The sequence below is a fragment of the Gossypium arboreum genome, chromosome 6 (genome assembly GCF_025698485.1).
Source record: "Gossypium arboreum isolate Shixiya-1 chromosome 6, ASM2569848v2, whole genome shotgun sequence".
Classification (NCBI taxonomy): Eukaryota; Viridiplantae; Streptophyta; class Magnoliopsida; order Malvales; family Malvaceae; genus Gossypium; species Gossypium arboreum.
The window spans coordinates 21,789,994-21,812,518 of record NC_069075.1 but is presented as its reverse complement, the minus strand read 5'-3'; positions in this window follow the sequence as shown (position 1 = coordinate 21,812,518).

Here is a 22,525-nt window from a genome sequence, read left to right as displayed (position 1 = left end):
GATATTTTCCTTTGGTACTACCAAAGGTATAGTCTTCCACCAGTGGTATGCAGTATCCTTCAGGAGGGACACGACACACTTTAAACACTCCTCGGGTGTGCACGACAATTCATCTAACACTCGCATAGTATTCTCGAGCTAGAACTTAGCTCTTTCAGCATTATCCTCGATTTTAGCTCTAAATTCCTCAGCCCCATACTTTCTAAGCTTATCTACAGGGGCGTTACCAATTCTTGCCGGTGCCATACCTCGTGGAAAATCCTCATCAGGTTGGTTAGGGGACGGGGGAGGTTGTGGTATGTTAGGGCGAATCCTTATGTAATCCACAAACCATTCGTCCATCATATCAAAGAAGGCAGCTCGGGCCTCTTCCCGGCCTTCCGACATAAGCCTTCTACTACTACTAGATACAACTCATTGTATGGAAGCTGGAGCATGGCTCTCGGCTCCCTCGGACTCATCTTGTGCTTGATTGGAAGACATTTACTATATTCAAAACAATTTAAATAGTTAGGAGATGTCACACTATCAATACTCGAAAAATGGAATGTATAGCAAACCTTAATACTCATTACGGTAGTCCTAGAATTGACTAAACCATAGCTCTGATACCACTAAATGTAACACCCCTCACCCTTATCCGACGCCGGGATAGGATTCATGGTGTTATCGGGGTTTCACATTCACAAACATATTAAATCAAGTCCCCGAGTTTCACTCAAATTTAAAACTTTTCAAACATGTACGTCTCATCCCTTAAACAAGCCTTCGAGGCCTAAAACATACCTAAGGGCAGTTTGGGACAAAATCGGGGACATTCGATAAACTTTGGGTACTTTGGAAAATTTACTTTACTTTGAATTGTCACACGCCCGTGTGGCTGGGGACACACCCATGCCCTTAGCCCGTATGCAACACTGACTTTAACATTATCATACGATTGGGGGCACACTGCCAAGTCACACGCCCGTGTGACCTGCTCGTGTACAACATTGACTTAATCTTTTAGGTGCAGGGGACGCACGACCATACCACACACCAATGGGAGTGGCCTGTGTGTCACACATGCTTGTGGACCCTAATAGGATATTTTCCAAGGCTTTGGTCACCCTTTTCAACACTTATACTTAATGATTATCAAATGCAAAGCAAAACATGATTATATTCTTATAAATGTTCTTGGCAGAACTTATTGCATAGAAACCTCATATCATTAGTTTCACACAGGCCAGGTTATTTCCCATCTTATATTTATGGGTTTCCAAGTCACTTTAACACATTAAAGATTGGCTCGTTCTTGTGACTCATTGCCAATTGGAAACAAACCATCATATATGAATATAAACATGCAGGGAAATTTTGTAGGTCATAGCCTACTTCAAAATAAGCCAATTCCTATGGCCATATACAAAGAAAAAAAAAAGATAGATACATCTTTACATGCCTTTATTTGGAAGATCCATTGACACATATAACAAAATACTCAAGAGTCTTATACATACCATTGAACAAAATAGAAATGTCTTTATACCAAAGCTGGTCTAGTTGATAGTGTGCTAACTCTCCAACTGTCTTCCAATCCTTACAAGCCCTTGAGCTTTGTAAAATAGGGGAAATGAGAGGGGTAAGCATTTACATGCTTAGTAAGCTCGAATAACCAGAAAGTAAACTTACCAAGTAATTAGCATACATCCATAATAGATAATGAAACCAACAAGTATGAAAGGGTTCCCTATCACATGCACTCAATCAATGAGTTAGCCACATAACAAAGCACCATGTAATTTATCTTAGATGAACTCATCATCCATCATTTCATTGAAATACATCCTTCTCATGTTAATCCCGTTGAGGTTCTAGGAAATCTCGATGAAATATCCATTAACCGTCAATTCATAAGGATAATCATTTCAATTGTGCACTCTCGTGAAACTCACATTTTATGGCGAGATTACCAGTCCAGGCTAAATCCCCTATTTCAAAACTCATAAGGTGATGTCGGGATTGTCAGTCCAGGCTAAACCCCTTATAACAACAAACACTTTTATTGAGATCGGATCTGAATTACCAGTCCAGGCTAAATTTAGACCCGAATTGGATTACGCGTCCGGGCTAAATCCATAATGCACATGTATTCTTCAGAAGGCTCGATCATCCAAAGGAACACCAGTCCGTGATGGATCCTTTTTATAATTGAGATCAATGGATTACCTGTCCAGGCTAAATCCTTTCTGCAACACATGCAAGGTCTCAATTCGCTTGTAAATCATGGTTTATCCATCGAATTTCCCTTTTTAAACCTCAACTGAGACATTTTTCAACATATCATTATCAAAGATGCATTTTATCAAAGATGCATTTCATCTAATTTTATGTCATCAATAAATGCAAACATCATTCATTCACAAATCATATAATTAGACATATTAGGAGTTTACTTTAAGTTATCCGAACTTACCTGGTATTTGTTTCGGTATCGTGTTTCCGTTATTCTGAAACCTTTTGTTTTCCTCGATCGACCTCCGGAATTTGTTCCTCAAGGTCTATAACAACAGAATTAAATCATTAATACTCTACATTATACTTTTCAAGTCTAAATTCCACCCCCGGTCTAAATGACAGTTATGCCCCTAATATTTTACATTTTTACGATTTAGTCCTTAGGCTCGTATAATGAAACACATGAAATTTCTAACTTACCCAAGCCTAGCCGAACACTTATTTCCTCTTATGGAAGCCCACATTTTCCATTACTTTCACATTTCTACCACACATTTAACAACTTTTACAAAAAGGTCCCTTTAGGGGTTTTTCATGAAAATCACCTAGGAAAAGATGTTTAACACACATCCAACTTTCATATTCCTTCATAAACCATCAAAATACAAGTAACTCATATATGGGTAAATTTTTAAACATAAACCCTAGGATGAAATATGGGTAGAAATGGAGAGAGCAAGCTACCGGGATATCAAAAATGCAATGAACATTAAAAATGGGGCTTGGGAGTGCTTACTAATGAGCTTGGAAAGCTTGAAAAACCTAGCTATGAAGGGCTTGAGAATTTCGGCTGGTACAAGGGAGAAGATGGCTGATTTTTGGTTCATTTTTCCCATTTTATTTCATTAAAATGCCAAATGACCAAAATGTCCTTAAGCCATTTCTTTAAAATTTCATCCATGCAAGCCCATTTTTGTCCAAAAACTTAGAAATTGGGAAAATTTCTCTCCAAGTGCTTCTAATTTATAATCTAAAACAATTTCATACAAACTGCTCCTAGAATCCAAGTTTTGCAATTTATTCAATTTAGTCCTTAATTTCCAATTGGACACCTTACTCAAAGAATTTCTTCATGAAATTTTAACACATGCATATTCTCATACTCTAAACATCATAATAATCATAAAATAAATATTTTATGTCGAATTTGTGGTCCTGAAACCACTATTTCACTAGGCCCTATTTTGGGATATTACATTAAAGTGTACGAGTCATGCATTCATAGTCCGCCATCCATTCAGGATCTAGGTATGCCACACTAGGAATGTTAAAAGTAAATAAATCCATAAGCGAATTCATGAGCTATTATGATTGGGTCTTGTTCAATCTACAGTCAATCCAGTTAATAAGATCTATGCCTCTATCTTTTGGGAGTTATTAATCTGTCGTAATTCAATGTAGTATATTTAACTTGTTTTCACACTTGAAGAGCTTTAATACTATCATTTTCGTTATGTTTTCATAGTTTAGTCTAAATGAAATAAAAAGTGTACTATGAGTCTTTTATTGACCTTAGTTGTTGAATGAGGCCTAAAACTAACCTTATATACTTAATGAGTGTGCAAGAGACCATCAGAGGGCGTATAAACTCAATACTGGTCGTTGTGTTGCAAGTTACAACATAGGGAGCAGAATGTAAGAATATTGAGATTGCCTTCGGTGTCGCAACACACCCCTAAAGTGACCCTAAACCTTGGCATACTGCCTTTGATATCATGACACAGGCACTAGGGTGTCACAACATCTATCATGTACGGGAGATATTTACGAGCCAGGATGTTTTTGTCTGCACAATCAAATATTAAACACGAGAGAATCAATTGACCTAGGGTTGAGGACGATGACAACCCTAACTCTATAAATAGGCTCATTTAGCACTTGTTATGGATAGCTTGGGTAGACTTTAAGTTTATTTGTAATTTTAGTTTTAGTTTTTCCTTTCTTTTAGGTTTAGGTTTATTGCTAGTTCTTTTCTCTTTGTGTTATTCGGAGAACATGATTTGTAAACCTGTTCCACTGCTATTGGATTTTCTACACTTTATCTATCAATACAACAAGATTCTCTAAAAATCTATTCTTGATCTATTATTTATGTTTATCCTTATATTCAGGATTATTTTGTTCATGATATCCATGAGAAACTAATCCTATTATGGGGGATTATCAAGTGGAGGTGTGATTAATTTATTCTTATGTAGGGTTTTCTTAGCAAATCAATTGTGTGGGAGAGGAAGGACATAAACCCTAGGCTTGACAACCCTAGGAAATCATTTAGGTGGTAATTAACCTAAAATTGGTTTGGCTTATTAGTGAACACCTTAGCCCTAAACTAGTCTAGGCTGTGAGGTCGAGACATAAGTAGTTCTTGCCAACTCATTAGTTTAGTGGAAGATTGTAATACCCCTAACCCATATCCAACGCTAGAATAAGGTTACGAGGAATTACTGAATAACACATCCCATTCACATATATTTATACATTCATTACAAAAACCATTCGCAAACATTCACATTGTCCCTTATAATGTTCTATGAGACCTTAAAACATGCTTAAGAGTGGTTCAGGACTAAACCGGTCACATTTAGAAAAATTTTACATTCATAGGTCAGACGCCCATGTAAGTAGGCTGTGTGCCTCACACGGCTACTAGACACGCCCGTGTCCTAGACCGTGTGAAAACAGAGCATACATACTGACTTGCACCACATGGCCAGGGACATGCCCGTGTGCCTTGTCCATGGGAAACTAGAGGGGTTACTGACTTAGGTCAAACGGCTAACAATACACCTGTGTGTCTAGCCCATGTACCATTCGAAATGGCCACACACGCCCATATGCCAAGGATGTGTGCTTGTATGTCTAAGCCGTGCTCGAAACTGACTTAAATTCGTAGGGCTACCCCAAGGGACACACGGCCGTGTAACATAGCCGTGTGTCGCACACGACCGAGACACACGCTCGTGTAGACAAAAATAGGCCATATGAAAAGCCAATTTTGCCACCTTTTTCTCATGCATATCAATCAACCTAAAGGGTACCATTTGAAGACATTTATAAGCAACCAAAACCAACCAATTCATGCACATATTATGTCATCTTAGCACAACATTTCAACTACTAAATTCCATAACCAAATTATACCAAAATTATTAAACTTGTATGACTTCTAAATGCATTTCATCATCAACTATTTCATGCCAGAAAAATTACTATTTCAACATCACAAAATCAAACCACAAAAGATAAGGCATTAAATACATCTCATGTAAACCCATAATTCAAGCCAACTTAAATGGTCATATCCATACCAACATTTACATCATTAACAAACCATATCACATGGCTAAATTCACAACTCAAAACATACTCAAAATGACACTAGCCTATACATGCCATTTACCATATATACCAGCTTTAAAAATACCAACAAGATGATCGATAGTGTGATGATGTTTTCTGACGATCCCCGAATCCAAGCTGGCTTCGATTATCAATAAAACATAGACAAATAACACACAGTAATCTTCATAGTTTAGTAAGTTCGTACCAAATATACTCAATAGTTCATATAATACAAAACATCAATTAATAAACACTTATTAGTTCTTATATCATCATTCAATTCTAATCCACCAACATTTAACATGTATATACAAATTCATCAAGCTTCATACACATCGTTTCAACTACCACATAGGTATCGTACATGCCTGAACTTTCCCGTATTTATTTATTTCATTCTCACCTCTTTATTCAATACATTAATTCTTTTGGAAGTCTTTCAATGCTCTAAGAATTCGCACACTTAGTACATCAGTGATTAGCTGAAGCTATAATAATCTCACACACTTAGTGCCATCACATTAAACCGAAGCTATCTCAGTATCGCACACTTAATGCCTCATATAGCAGAAGCTATTCCAATTCACACACGAAGTGCTATTTATAGCCAAAGCCATTTTGAAATGCACACTAAGTGCCAAACATAGTCGATTTATCGTTGTATGCAATCGTAGTAACATATATACAATTTATGCATTATTAAAGCATTAAAAACATAATTATAACTTCATTTATCACGTACGAACTTACCTCGTACTCGAAATTGACGAATCGAATAAATTACTCGATAACCTTCGATTTTTCCCGATCTAAATCCGAGTTCTTTCTTTCTTGATCTATATGTATTCAAAATTAACTCATTTAATCACCAATTCAATCCACAAACACATATTTCAGCATTTTTCCACTTTAGCCCCTAAAGTTACACATTTATTCAATTTAGTCACTATTTCACAAAAACACAAATTACACAAAATTTAATTTCACCCAAGCCTAGCCGAATTCCCTAGGGACCCATAGTAGCCCAAAAATTTTATTTATTTCACAATTTAACCCCTCAATTTACACTTTTCTCAATTTAATCCCTAATATGCATTTTTACTCAAAATCACTTTATAAAACATGTATATCTAGCACCAAACTTTCATAATTCATCATCAAACATCATAAAACAGTTGAATTCATCAATGGAAACTTTCAAAATCATCAACAATTTCAAAAATTAAGACATGGGCTAGCTAGAACATAAAGCAACGATCACAAAATGTAGAAATCATCAAAAATCGAGCTAAAATCGTACCTTAATTAAGCTTGTAAGTGTCGAACATAAAAAAACCTATTTTAAGCTTTCTTCTTTGCTTCATTCGGCCATAATAGATGATAAAATAGCCATCATTTTATTTTTTTAATGTAATTACTGTTATTTCACTAAATACTATTTTAACCTTATATTATAACACAAAAATTCACTTAATGGATGACTATTTTTGTCCATCCCATTAACCAAAGGTCAAATAAACACATAAGGACTTACACATTTAAATTCATAGTAATTAAAGCACTTTAACAAATAGAATGCAACTTTTTCATTTTACGCGGTTAAGTCCTTTTCCTCAAATTGAGCTATTAAACAATAAAATTAGCTCACGAAATTTTCACACACATATATATTCACAAACCATAAACACAGAAAATAATATTAAAATAATTTTCCAACCTCAGATTTGTGGTTCTGAAACCACTATTCTGATTTATCTAAAACTGGGCTGTTATAAAGATTGAAAAATCCAGTTAGGGTAATGACTAGTTTATTGAGTAGGAACCCAAAATAGGAGTTAGTTATGACCACCAAAGCAAGCTAATAATCCATGCATAGAATTTATTAAAGTTTATAAATTAAGCTTTTCGAAGTTCTTTATATTTAGGTTTTTATTATTTCTATTCCATTGTTTATAAATATCTAAAAATATTTCCTTTTATTTTTTTATCATACTATAAGTTATTTAAATTACTAGTTAGATCTATTTGTGCTTAGGTTAGAATTAATTTAGTGCTAGCCTCCCTTAAGTACGATCCTCAGAGTACTTACCTATTTCGTTGTAACTATTTCGTTGTAACTATATTATAACTTGACACGTATACTTGTGGACATCGTTTATTTCATATCTTTTGTGCAAGATTCTTACTCTGAACGTTGGTACATCTGGAGGCGGTCAGTCATCCTCTCTGGTACCCAAGATAAGGCATCTCCCTAATTGGACTTGATTGTCAACATATTAGTCTTTCAATTGGTTTGCTCATTTCCAATTAGAAAAAGACGTGTTTAGGTTTGACTACTAATACAAACTATTTTTTTTATTATGATCCGACCACGTAATACTGCTTAGTATTAGTTAAACATTAGAAAACCAATGAGATATATTTTTTTTCCATTTTTCTTTGCATGTAAAAACCATTTGAGGACAATAATAAAAGTTATATTAATTAGTAATAAATGAGTTTTTTTATTAGAAGTGTATATTGATGAGAATACTACACTTAGGGTACCAAATCCAATAGTCTCCCACTTGCCCTAGTGAAGTAGATGAGTCATGTTTCTCATTCTTATGCCCTACCATATGTTTCCCAAATAGCTTTCTAGTTATAAGAGTCTTGGCTAAACAAGTCTGGTCCAGTACGTGCCAAAGAAAGGAGGTATCACGATAATTGAAAATGAGAATAACGAGTTGATACCAACTAGAACGATTACGGGATGGACAATTTGCATCGACTACCAAAAGCTGAACAAGGCGACTAAGAAAGATCACTTTCCTTTATCGTTTTGGACCAGATGCTGGATAGACTCGCGGGGTAAGACTATTACTATTTTCTCGATGGATACTCGAAGTATAATCAGATTACAATAGCACCAGAAAATCAATACAAGGCAACATTCACCTACCCGTACGGTACATTCGCATTTAGACGCATGCCATTTAGTTTATGTAATGCACCTGCTACATTTCAAAGATGTATGATGTCTATTTTTACTGACATGGTTGAGAAGTATTTGGAAGTTTTTATGGATGATTTTTCATTATTTGGAGATACTTATGATGATTGCTTAGCCAATCTAGAAAAGGTACTAAGGCGATGCGAAGAAACAAACCTAGTACTCAACTGGGAAAAGTGACATTTCATGGTATGAGAATGTATTGTTCTAGGGCATCGGATAACGAGACATGGAATAGAGGTTGATAAAGTAAATATAGATGTTATTGAGAAACTCCCACCTCCAACATCTATAAAGGGTGTTAGGAGCCTTTTGGGCCACGCCGGTTTCTATCAAAGATTTATCAAGGACTTCTCCAAAATTGCTAAACCCTTATGCAAATTATTGGAGAAGGACTCGACATTCAAATTTGATGAGGAATGTTTAAAATATTTTAAAATTTTAAAGAGTCAGTTAGTTACGGCACCCATAATCATCATACCAGACTAGGATTTGCCATTCGAATTGATATGTGACGCAAGTGACTTCGCGATAGGAGCTGTCATGGGCCAGCAAAGGAAGAAAGTTTTTCATCCCATCTACTACGCAAGTCAAACTCTGACAGGAGCTCAACTGAATTATACGGTAACAGAAAAAGAGTTACTTGCTATTGTGTTTGCTTTTGACCAGTTTCGATCTTATCTTGTTGGTACCAAGGTGACTGTCTATACGAACCACTGAGCAATTAAGTATTTACTTTCTAAGAAAGATGCTAAGCTGTGGTTGATCCGATGGGCACTTCTTCTTCAAAAGTTTGATCTAGAAATTCAAGATAGAGAGGGAGTGGAAAACCAAGTAGCAGATCACTTGTCCAAATTGGAGCCGCAAGAAGGGAACTCTCCTCTTATACCAATCCGAGAGACGTTTCTGGATGAACACATACTGAAGGTAAATCATGTCCATAATACCCCTAGGTTTGTTGATATTGCTAACTATTTAACTTGTGGTTTGATGTCGATTGATAAGACATATCATCAAATGAAAAATTTTCTTTACGATGTGAAGTACTAATTCTGGGAAGAGCCATATTTGTTTAAAAAGTACGCAGATCAAATGATCAGGAGATGTGTGGCAGAAGATGAAATACAAAAGATTCTATACCATTGTCACTTAGCTCTAAGTGGGGGACACTTTGGAGGTACTCGTACTGTGGAAAAAGTATTGCAAGCCAGATCCTTTTGGCCAACACAATTCAAGGACGCATATGCTTACGTAAAAAGTTGTGATCGATGTCGAAGGGCTGGAAATGTCACCAACAGAAATGAGATGCCTCGAACAAATATCATTGAGGTAGAATTGTTCGATGTATGGGGTATTGACTTTCTTGGTCCTTTTTTGCCGGTTTTTGGTCACAAGTGTAACACCCTGATTTTGGGCCTAGTCGGAGCAGTGGTTTCGGGACCACAAATTTGACAATGAAAATTTTATTTTTTATTATATTTTTATGTTCTACGATTTCACAAAATAATTTCGTGAAAATTTCGTTCAAAAATTTTGACATTCGGGCACTTAATTTAGTCAAAAGGATTAAATCGTAAAAAGTGCAAAAGTTGAATTCTACATACTAGAGGTGCCCAATTGTTATGAAATTTTAAATTGAGGATCCTTAAATGGTAATTAGACCATTGGTTAATTTCTGGACAAAAATAGACATGAAATGGGTGTAATAAAATATTTTTAAGTTAGGGGTATTTTGGTAAACTAAAAATTAAAAGAATTAAAAAGGGAAATAAGCCAAATTAGCTATCATCTTCTTCGTTCAACCGTTTCTACCAGCAGAAGCCATGGTTAAGGTTTGTTCAAACTCCCAAGCTCGATTGTAAGTGCTCCTTAGTCCCATTTTTATGGTTCTTTACATTTTCAAAATCCCAGTAACTTGGTTAAGCTTATTCTAGCAATAATTTAACCTAGGGTTTATATTTGGAAAAATACACATAGGTGCAATGTGTTTATTTTGATGTTTTATGGTAGAATATGAAGCTTGAAATTGTGTCAAACAACTTTTACTAAGCGATTTTACGTGAAAACGAGTAAAACGACATAATTGGTAAAAATACCTAATGTTCATAAGCACATGTTAGAGTGTGAATTTGATGTTGCTATAGAAGGGAAAAATGATCAGCATGTCATAAAACATAAGAAAATAGGATGAAGTTTAATTTACGAGCCTAGGAGCAAAAATGTAATTTTGACAAAGTTTAGGGGAAAAATTGTAATTTTTCCAAAATATGATTTTGGGTCAATTTGAATAATGTGAGTCCTAATTAGGCTATATTTGTAATGATAGAGCAAGGAAAATTGAAATTCGGGCTAAAATCGTCAAATTACCAAGTTGTGAACAAAATGGTAAAAATGACCATTTTCGTATACGAGGTAAGTTCGTGTGTTAATAATAATGCAATACCATACTTGAATTGTAATTTTCTATTGTTATGCCATAAATTGTATGATTTAATATGTTTAGGAGAAGTTGATGGATGGTGTGTATGATATGGAAAATGTGATGCTTATTGTGTCATGTGAAATTGAATGGCAAATTATTGTTACATGAATTGAATGTTAAATTACTATTACATGGGTTGTACCTAATGAGATTTCGACAAGTTTCTACTTAAATAATTTATCGATTCTTTTTATTTTATTATATTTTGTTATCATATGAAATGTGGCTGCCTATAGAATGATTATTTGTTGCAAATTGCAAATTGAAAAAGAACTATGAATAAATTTGTATCATGTTGGAAAGTGAGGAATTTCCTGGTTGAGCCTTAGAAATAGAAACGATACGAATGATCTATTGTGAGGTCACTTGTGTAGTACTAAGTGCAGGCTACTACGTGTACCAGATAATTGGTCGCATATGTAGTACTAAGTGCAGGCTACTATGCGTACCCGATAACTTCGATCACGTGTGTAGTACTAAGTGCAGGCTACTACGTGTACCGGATAATTAGTCGCATGTGTAGTACTAAGTGCAGGCTACTATGCATACTAGATAGCCTTGTCTACAAGTGTGAAAATATTTGCAGGCAATTGAGTATCAGTTAATATTCCAAAGAGTTCAACGGGAAAATCGATTAAGTAAAAATACATGTGAACATGATTATATGATGAATAAGTGCAGGTATATGTTTATGAAAATTATGAGCAATGTGCTCGATATTTGAGTAAACTTCGATAAGACAAAATGGATTAAGTGAAATTATGTAAGAGTGAATTTTAGTAGTAAAACAGTGTTTGACAGCAGCAGTTGTGTGACTTTGAAAATTCACCAAAAATTGTGTAAGTTGAATTAAATTTCAAAAAAATTATGGAATTAAATATTAATGAGTTTATTTTCATATAAAAAAACAGGGGGAGCAAAAGAGTTCTATATTTTGTGATATTCTAATTTTTGTGAGACAGTTGCAGAATGAATTTGAGATCCCCTGTTCTGACTTGGAAAAATCATTAAAAATTGTACCAAAATAATTATTAGTTATAATTTATATGAATAGAATCCTAAATGAGTCTACGTTCAGGAGGATTGAACAAGAACATCACCTGAGTCCTGAACTATGAAATAAATAATTTTTAGTGAAGAGAGGTCAGAACTGTTGGACAGCAAAACAGGAGAAACTTTAATGAATAAACTGTACTAATTAGCTAAACCAAAAATTCTGGAAATTTTATGGAAGAAATATGTATGAGTCTAGCTTCAAGGAAAATTAACAAAACTAAATTTGGAGTTTTGTAGCTCCAGATATGAATGATTTAGTAACTGTAACTCGATAAAATAGCTTAACCTGAACATGTGTAATTGTACAATTATAGTGTTTTATCTTGAAAAGCATGTTAGTAATTGCTTATTAATTTCATATGGACTTGCTTATTAATTTCATATGGACTTACTAAGCGTAAAGATTACCCATCCTCTCCATTTCTTTGGTATTGGCAGGTCAGCTCGAGGTTGGAGATCGTCGGAGGCAAAATCACACTATCAAACTATCATTTTTGGGAGAATTAATTCAAATATTAGAAATATCAAGTGAGTGGCATGTATAGGAAGTTGGTTTGTGATATGTATTATTATTATTATGACTTTGACCATATATATCAGTCTACATTGAGTTATCGTATATGATCATGAGATGTGGTCCTTATCCATTATGGTTTATAAGTTTAATTAATCATGCCATGTCCTATGTTTTGATGTGATGATATATATCAGCTTTGTTTGTTATGCATGATTGGTAATACATCAATTAAGTTAAATGCAGGCCAGTGGATCATGAATTTAATGGAAAATGAGTAATTTTGCCTTGAATATGGATGTTTAATGGACAAATTGGTAACTACATTATGATGGTATAAAATGAGAATAAGATTTAGCATGTCTAGTTCTGGTTAATGTAAGAATGTATATTATATACAGGATGGTAAGCAAATATGTTTAAAGTGGATGACATGTTATTGCATGATTATGGATGCCTAAGTGCTCATTTATGCCACGTTATATGTCTTTAAATATGAGTCTATGCATGTGTTCGAAAAGTTTTGAATTAAATGAAAATTTATGACCCGATTTTCATCTATGTGTATGGTTAAGTCTGGTAATGCCTCGTACCTTGTTTCGGCCTTGCATATGGGTAAGGGGTGTTACAACAAGTACTTATTAGTAGCAGTAGACTATGTGTCTAAGTGGGTCAAGGCTGAAGCTTATCCGAAAAATGATGCTAGGGTTGTGATGAAGTTTTTGCAGAAACATGTGTTCACAAGGTTTGGAACCCCAATAGCTATTATCAGCGATGAAGGGTCCCATTTTGTGAACAAGTGGTTGAAATGATTATTAGATAAATATGGAGTGAAACACAAGGTCACTACAGCTTACCATCCGCACACGAATGGGCAAGCTGAATTGGCGAACAAAGAGATCAAAGCCATACTTGAAAAGATAGTTTGCCCGAACTAACGAGATTGGTCCAAAAGATTGGTTGATGCTATATGGGCTTCTAGAACAGCGTACAAGACACCCTTAAGGATGTCACCCTACAGGTTGGTTTTTGGAAAAGCTTGCCATCTACCCCTGAAATTAGAGCACAAAGCTTACTGGGTCTTACGACAACTTAACTTGGATCTAAAGCTTGCTAAAGAGAAACGGATGCTCCAACTCAATGAGCTAGAGGAATTCTGAATGTTCTCATATGAAAATGCCAAATTACTCAATGAGAGACTTAAGAAATGGCATGAAAAGCACATTTGAGTTCGAGAATTTGAACCAGGTTAGCAAGTCTTGTTATTTAATTCCAGATTAAGGTTCTTTCTAGGTAAACTAAAATCATGTTGGTCCGGTCCATTTACGATTCATTGTGTCTATCCATACGGAGTTGTTGAACTCCAAGGTAAGGGAGGTAATTTTTAAGTTAATGCTCAGCATCTGAATCATTACTGGAGAGATAAGACTAAACAGAGTCAAAATTGGTTCATTTTATCAGATGTTTGAATTTTCTTATTTTCGTTTTTAATAAATGATTTAGGGTATATTTTCGGGATTAGTATGTTTAAATAAATTTTGTCTAGTAGATTGAAACTTAAGCGGGACCGCTTGTGACCCCTCCAATCTTTCCTGGGAATTGATTTTGACATAATTTTTTGAAAAATTATTCCCTAAATAAAATAAAATTTTTGGTTTTTCAAATAAAAGGGTCAATTTTGATCCAAGTTTTAAATTGCAACTCAATTTCAAATTTTCATTAAATCTAGGGACTTAATTGAAGTATTTTTAAAATTTGGTTTCTCTTTTGAAATAATAAAAATTAGATGCCTTTTTTGTAAATATTTTCAAAAGGCTTCTAGAATAAATGTTTTAGTTTAATAAAAAAGATGATAATTATTAATATATAATTATATCCATTATAATATATATTAATTATTATCAACTTTATATAGAGTTAGGATTAGCATTAACTTAATCATATTTTATTTGATAAGTTTTTTTCCAAATAATAATAATAATATGATAATCTTTAGTATATAATTATATCTATTATAATTTATATATTAATTTTTATTAATTTAGCATAGAATTAGGATTAGTTTTAATCATATTTCTTTTTGTTTAAATAAATTAATAGCATTAATAATTTAATGCGCATATATTTGATTATTAATTGTTGTTAACTTTGAGAGAATTAGAATTAGATTTTTTAATTTGTTAAATCATATTAAGAATTCTACTCTAATTCCTATTACTCTCACTATAAATACCACCAAACTTCTCCTTCATTCACCACTCAAACTCCATTCCCAACAAATCCCAATCACCTAGTGCTGCAAGCCCTATTAGCCATTACACTGCCCGACAGCCATTCGGCCAGCAGCCCACACCGTGCGCACCCAGCAGCCGCTCCTTGTCTATAACATCCCAAAATAGGGCATAAACGAAAAAGTGGTTGCGAAACCACAAATTTGAGATAGAAAAGTTTATTCTGATTAATTTTTATAATTTACCGAGTGATTAGATGCATGTGTTACTATCGATGGAAAATTTTATAAATAGCATGCTTAATTTGCCTACTAGCGCTTAATTGCAAAAGTTGATAAATATGAGTTTTAGATACTAAAGGATTAAATTGAAGAGTATAATTGAAGTAGAGGTCCTTAAATGGTAATTAGACCAATAGGTTTTCATGGACAAAAATGGACATACATAGATAAAAATAACTAAAGTTTTAATGAAAGGTATTTTAGTTATTTGGTAATTAAAAGATTAAAAAAGGGAAAAAAGATGGCAACATGTGCCCATCTTCTTCATTAGGCCAAAATTTCATGGGTTCTTCATAGCTAGGGTTTTGTCAAGCTTCCAAGCTTCATAGTAAGTTATTCCAAGCCTCGTTTTTAATGTTCTTTACGTTTTTGAAGTGCAGGTAACTTGATTTAGATTATTCTAGCAATAATTTAACCTAAGATTCATATTTAGAAAAATACCCATAGGTGAAATGTGTTTATTTTGATGATTATGGTAGAATATGAAGCTTGAAATTATGTTAAACGACTTGAGCTAAGCGATTTTAAGCGAAAATGAGTAAAACGACATAATCAGTAAAAATACCTAATGGTCATAAGTACATTTTAAAGTGTGAATTTGATGTTGCCGTAGGTAAATAAATGATCACCATGTGATAAAACATAAGAATTAGGGATAAAGTTTCATTTCCGAGCCTTGGCGAAAAAGTGTAAATATATAAAAGTTTAGGGGTAAAATTGTAATTTTGCCAATGTTAGAGTTAAGGACTGTTTTGATAAATGTGAATATTAAATAAGTTAAATTTGCTATTATAGATCAAGAAGAATGAAATTCGGGGTTAGACAGAGGAAAGAAAAAGGTTGAGGACTAAATCAAAATATTTGATCGTATTTTGTATCGAGGTAAGTTTGCGGTAAATAAATGCAATGTTTTATTATTTATAATTAATGATGTTATTTTTCAGCATATATATATTTATTTTGTAAATTTATTCCTTGATGATTCAAGCAAGAATTGATGGAGAAATGATATCTAAAAGTCTCGGTTGAACCTTAGGAATGTGTAGGATACAAATGTCATGACATTAGGGTTTAAGGATACCAAGTAAGACCATGCCAATGCATGGCATTGGTAAGTTTTACAAGGCAAGGAAATCATGTAAGACCGTGTCAAGACATGGCATTGATAAACTACTATAAGGAAAAGATCCCATGTAAGACCATGCCAAGGCATGGCAATGGTGAGTTCATAAGGCAAGGATATCACAGAAGTCCATGTCAAGACATGGAAATGGTAAGTTTAAAAAGAAAAGGTACTCATGTATCCTTAGTATTCCAAATGGTTCAACGGAAAATTCAAAGTGTGTACCAAAGGGAAGGTAAGATAAGTCCATGTTCGAAAGGTTCAGGCTATGTTGATAACTCATTCAGAATGTTGTTATTTATTTACATGCAAACTTACTAAGCTTTATGCTTACTCCTTTTCTTTTCTCTCCTTTTTATATCGCAAAGCCAACTCAAAAAATCGTAAGGACGTCGGAGATCACCTCACACTATCAACGAGCTATCTCAGTTTTTTGTGACTAGAAATACCTTAAGCTATGGCATGTATAGGGACTTGACTATTTTATGTGTATGTCCTTATGATATGATTAACGAATGACATGTGAATACTTGGTAATGATTAGCTTATGATATAGCTAAATAAGAACATGTTTTGGTATTATGTATGCCTAAATGAGGTTTGATGCAAAGAAACTATGAAAGAGTAAGAGTTGGCCATGGAACAGTTAGGAAACAGCAGCAGTGACGTGGATTTGAAAAATCACTAAAAATTGTAGAAATGGAGTTAAATGGTGATTGAGATATAGAATTAAATCTTATTGAGTCTATGTTTATAGGAAAGAAAAAAAGCAAGAAAAGAAGTCTATATTCTGAGATATTTAAATTTCTGTGATGACCGGTTCAGAGTGATTTCGTGATCCCCTGTTCCAACTTTGGAAAATCACTAGAAATTGTACAAAAATAATTATAAGTAAAATTTTATATTTTTAGATTCCTTAGTGAGTCTGTTTTCATTATAAACAGACGAAAAAATTATTCAATTTTTGTATAATGAGATAATTGATTTTTAGTGAAGAGAGGTGCGAAAATAGGGGAATTTTTAATGAATAAACCATAAAAATTGGCCAAACCAAAAATTTTGGAAAATTTATGGTAAGAAGATATATGAGTCTAGTTTTAGGGAAAATTTACAGATTTAAATTTTGAGTTTCGTAACTCGAGTTATAATTAATTTAGTGACACGTAGATGGACAGTTTTATTATGAATAGTGAAATAAATTGTTTTAATTTGTGTAACTAATCAGAAAATTTTTAATGTTCTCGGTTTGGTACCGAACCATTCCAATTGCATGTTTTAGGGCCTCGAGGGCCCTTTTTAAGGATTTATTGGATAGATGTGAGCGAATTAATTTTTTTAAATGTAAAAAAAAATTTTATGCCCCGAACATGTAAGATAAGTCTAGTAACGCCTTGTGCTCGACTCCAGCGATAGTCTCGATAAGGGGTGTTACATTTATTGGTAGCAAAGCAAGAGTTTAGTCAGTTCTCAAAATATTCAGTATGAGTAAGTGTCTAGCTATACATGCCATACTTAAATTTTGATAGTGTGACGACTCTTGACAATTTTAAAATATTTTTATTTTATAGTTATAGGTCTCGAACAAGTTGGTGCAGATGATGTAGAAAGTAACGCGCCTGTTCCCGCATAAGGGACGGTGCCACTAGATGTTAATGAAAGGCCTATTACAGTTAGTCAGGGAGGAGGGGCTCGAGAAGCCTCCTTCCAAGCTATGAATGAATGGTTTGTCGAGTTCATTTGTACGAATCTGGCCGTTAGACCTCCAACCCCTCATGATCCTCAGACTACCCATATAGCTTCCCCGGTCATATATACAGTCAGAAGAGAGAAGCCACCAGTTGATAAAATTAACAAATGATGTAGAGAAAGCTGAATTTTGGCTCGAGAATACTATCAGGGTCATTGATGAGTTATCTTGCACACCTGAAGAGTGCATGAAGTGTGTTGTATCACTTTTACGAGACTTGGCCTACCATTGGTGGAAGACACTTGTGTTAGTAGTACCGAAAGAGAGGGTTACTTGGGATTTCTTTCAGGAGGAGTTCCGTAACAAATACATTAGTCAAAGGTTCATCGACCAGAAAAGAAAAGAATTCATTGAACTAAAGCAGGGTAAGATGACAGTGACTGAATATGAAAGTGAATTTGTCAGACTCAATAATTATGCTCGAGAGTGTGTGTCTACTGAAGCTATTATGTGCAAGATATTTGAAGATGGGCTCAATGATGATATTCGACTGTCAGTCGGTGTTTTAGAAATAAAAGAGTTCGTCATTTTAGTTGAAAGAGCTTCTAAGGCAGAGGAGTTGCTGAAAGGAAAGGGTAAAGCTAAAATTAAGATGCAAGACACAAAGAAAAGATAGATGAGCAAGTCGTTTCAGTCTACATCCAAGAGGCCTAAAGAGTTCTCTACGAGATCTAATTTTTCAGCAGGGTATTCTAGCCAAAATAGAGGTAGAAGATCTAATGGCCGGCCATGACAAAGGAGGATGGGCAAAACATGTCATAGACATGTTTTGTTGGTGCATCATGGGTGAAAAAAAAATATAGATTAATGAGTATGGGTAATAAAGAATGAAAAAAAAAGAGAGAAAAAAAATGGTCTCATGCATGCCCATTGCCGTGAGCTGTGGAGAAAGAAAGAAGAAATTTTGTTCATCATTTTTCATTTCCTTTGGGCTGAAAATTCTAAAGAAGAAGGAAGGAATTCTTGTTTCATGTTGGTTTGGAAGAGGTTTAGGAGGAGGTTTGGCCATACTTGTACCTAGATTAAGGTAAGTTTGATGTTTTGCCATGAGATTCATGTATATTTTAGTAGTTAGCTTGAGTTCTAACTAGCCATGGTTCAAATCCTTACTATGTCATGGAGATGATATTCGCTAAGGTGAGGTGTGTTGATATCATTTGCATGCTAAAAGTGAAGCTTTGTAATGGTGCATGTGATGGTGGATTGATGATTATTGAATATTCTTTTTAGCACTTTTGAGTGAGAGTTTGATAGATACCATGAGGTTAAACTTCATGACATTGTAAGCTTGTAAGTTGGATGATGAAGTTCATGCTTTGTGAAGGTAAATGGGGTAGAAGGAGCATTCGCCATAATGAAAATATATGAGGTAGTCATAGTCATCCTTATGATTCGACCCTTGCACCTATATGTATATATGTTTGCACATGATGTATTGGCATGACATATATACTATTTCAAGGTATATATTTGCTTGTGATGATGTTTCGGTTATGAAGTACATGAGAGATGTGTATTGAGCTACAATATGTAATGCGTTAGTTAGTAAAATGTATGCTGTTTTTGTGTGGTATTATGTATAATTGGCCTCAACATGGACATGCATATTCGCCACATGAAGGGGGTTGGTGTGCATGCATTCGGTTAGAGGCAAGCATATTGATGCCTATTCTTGGCTTGGAAAATTCGACTAAGGAGAGTACTAACTAATGTGTTGAATTCGATTCGTGATTTCGCATACATGTGACTCTAATGTCTAATGTATATAAGGGCTAAGTACCTTGAGCTTCACTTTGATGTTTGAATGAATTGTATTGAATTGTTTGTTGTGATTAAAAATTGTGCATGACCATTGTGTATTTGAGCTAAAGGATGGCCATATAACCATTTAAACTCCTTGTCATATTCGCCATAAGCTATCATAATGAGATTTTAATAAGTTAAATTTGTGTGAATTAGCTCAAGAGCTTAGAGGACCACAATTGGATAAGGGAAAGGAAAAAGTGATCGAATAGCCATTTAAATCGCCGACAACATCCAAGGTAAGTCTTGAGTAATGACCCTACTTGAATTATATTGAAATCATGCTCCTTGCGTGTGGCTATTGAGCCGAAATTGTAAAGGTTTGATAAATATTTTGTGTTTGAGCCTTAGTAACGAAAATGAAATATGAATGTGTCGTGATTATTGATATATGTGTACATGAGCATTTGAATGATACCCGGCTAAGTCTCAAGGCATTTATGCTAGTGATTATATCCGGCTAAGACCAAGGCATTCATGCGAGTTGTTATATCCGGCTAAGACCAAGGCAATTGTGCAAGTTACGAAATCCGGTTAAGACCAAGGCAATTGTGCTTGTGGTTATATCCGGTTGAATCTCAAGGTACGTGACTCGAAATGAGCAATCTTGCTGTAAAATTTCAGTTTATACACTTGTGAAAATTCCAGCAATGAGGTATGTTCGTATGTGCTTGAATTAGTTGAGCCCTTACAAGTAAGTATTCGCCGCTTGATAAACGAGCTACCGCCTTTGGCTAAGTTGTTCTTTTGTGTATAAACATAAGGGTCGGTAATGTGAAGTAAGTATAATTATGAGAATGTGTATTAATAAAGTGATTCATTTAGTTATGTAAATGTAATACTTTAGTCAAAGCTGATTTCATTATTTGAGACTTACTAAGCATTAAAATGCTTACCCGTTGCTTTGGCTCTCTTTTATAGATTTTGCTCGTTAGCTATTGGATTCGGGATCATCAAAGTCGAAGTCATCCACACTATCAAAGCCCCCATTTTGGTACAATTTTGGTTGAACTTTGAAATGGCATGTATAGGACTACCCTTTTGTTGTAGGTCATGTACCTTTCGGTTTTGTGTAAACTTGGATAGCCATGCGAAAATGGCTTATATACGTTTTTAGCATTGTACTATAATCGTTTGTATGTTGATCATTATGAGGTATGGAATTGTTTTGAAACGATTAGCCATTGGAATGGTTAATCATGATCACACTTTGTGCTATGTATGCAAAAAGGGCCAATTGAATCATGGAAATCATGAAATAGGTAAAACCTACCTTAAAGGCAGATGCTGACAGCAGCAGTAATGTGGATGTGAAAAATCACTAAAAATAGTAGGAATGGTATTAAATATCAAATAAATCATTTAAATGAACCTTGATGAATCTACTTTCATATGGAAGAAACGAAACGGTCATATGAGTTATATGTTAAGAGATATTAAAGTTCTCGTGAAACAGGGCCAGAACGGTTTCTGGATCCCCTATTCCGACTTTGGAAATTCATTGTAAATTAACCAGAGATAATTAGGAGTCATTCCATATATGTATAGATTCCTCTCTGAGTCTAGTTTCTATAGAAACAAACGGCATCAGTATTGAAGCCCTTTACAGGGAGATATCCAATTCGTAATGCGTGAGGGTCAGTGTAGTCGAACCCTGGATTAGAGGAGACTTTAACTAATAAACTGTACTAATTGGCCCGACCAAAAATTATAGAAAAAAATATGTTGATGGACTTATGAGTCTAGTTTCAGGGAAAATTTACGAAACTGGTTTTCAAGCTTTAAAACTCAAGATATGATTTTTAAGGCGACAGTGACGCAGTAACCAGCTAGTCTGGAAAATTTTTTTTAGGACTGTGAAAATAATTAAGTTAAGTCTGTGTGCACATTGTGTTCGACTCCGGTAACGGACTCGGGTACGGGGTGTTACATTTTCATAATTAGTTAATCATAATTTATTAACCCAAATTAAATTCGATATAAATTAAAATTAATTATATTATGAATTAATACATATAATTTTGGACCGTCTTAGGCTGAAATTTAGTTCGCCTCAATAATTCAAATTGCTTCTCGGTTTTGTGCTTCTAGCAGTGTCTGCCAAGCCATTTTTTTTCCTTTGTGCAAATCTGTCAAAAATAACCAAAATTCATCAAAATTAATTATAAAATTAACTAAAATTCAACATGTTCATATTTTAAGTGCACTTTAATTATTTTATAAAAAATAATTATTTTTCGACAAGTATTTTATCGAAACTGTATGATTTTAAGTTAAAAAGGGTATGTAAAAATGTGTAAATTTCCATGTTTGCAGGTACGTACGAGATTCATACAAGTATTGAAAAGAGAAGTATTTAATGAATTCACTCATGAGATTGAATATGTATACTTTGGGAAAGGTTTGTGAGCTTATATGTGCTTACTCATAGTTTCCCTATTGATGGAAATAATGTTGATTCATGTGATAATTTTTATTTGTATATGGCTTATTAAGCTTTTAAAGCTTACTTTGTGTGTTCTTTTTGTAACGCCCCAAACCCGAGACCGTCTCTAGAGTCAAGTACGAGGTGTTAACGAACTTAATTCATTAATTAAACAGCTCAAACAATTTATTTTAGAACTTCCAGACAAGCTGGCTAACTGCGTCACAGTCGCTTAAAAATTCATATCTC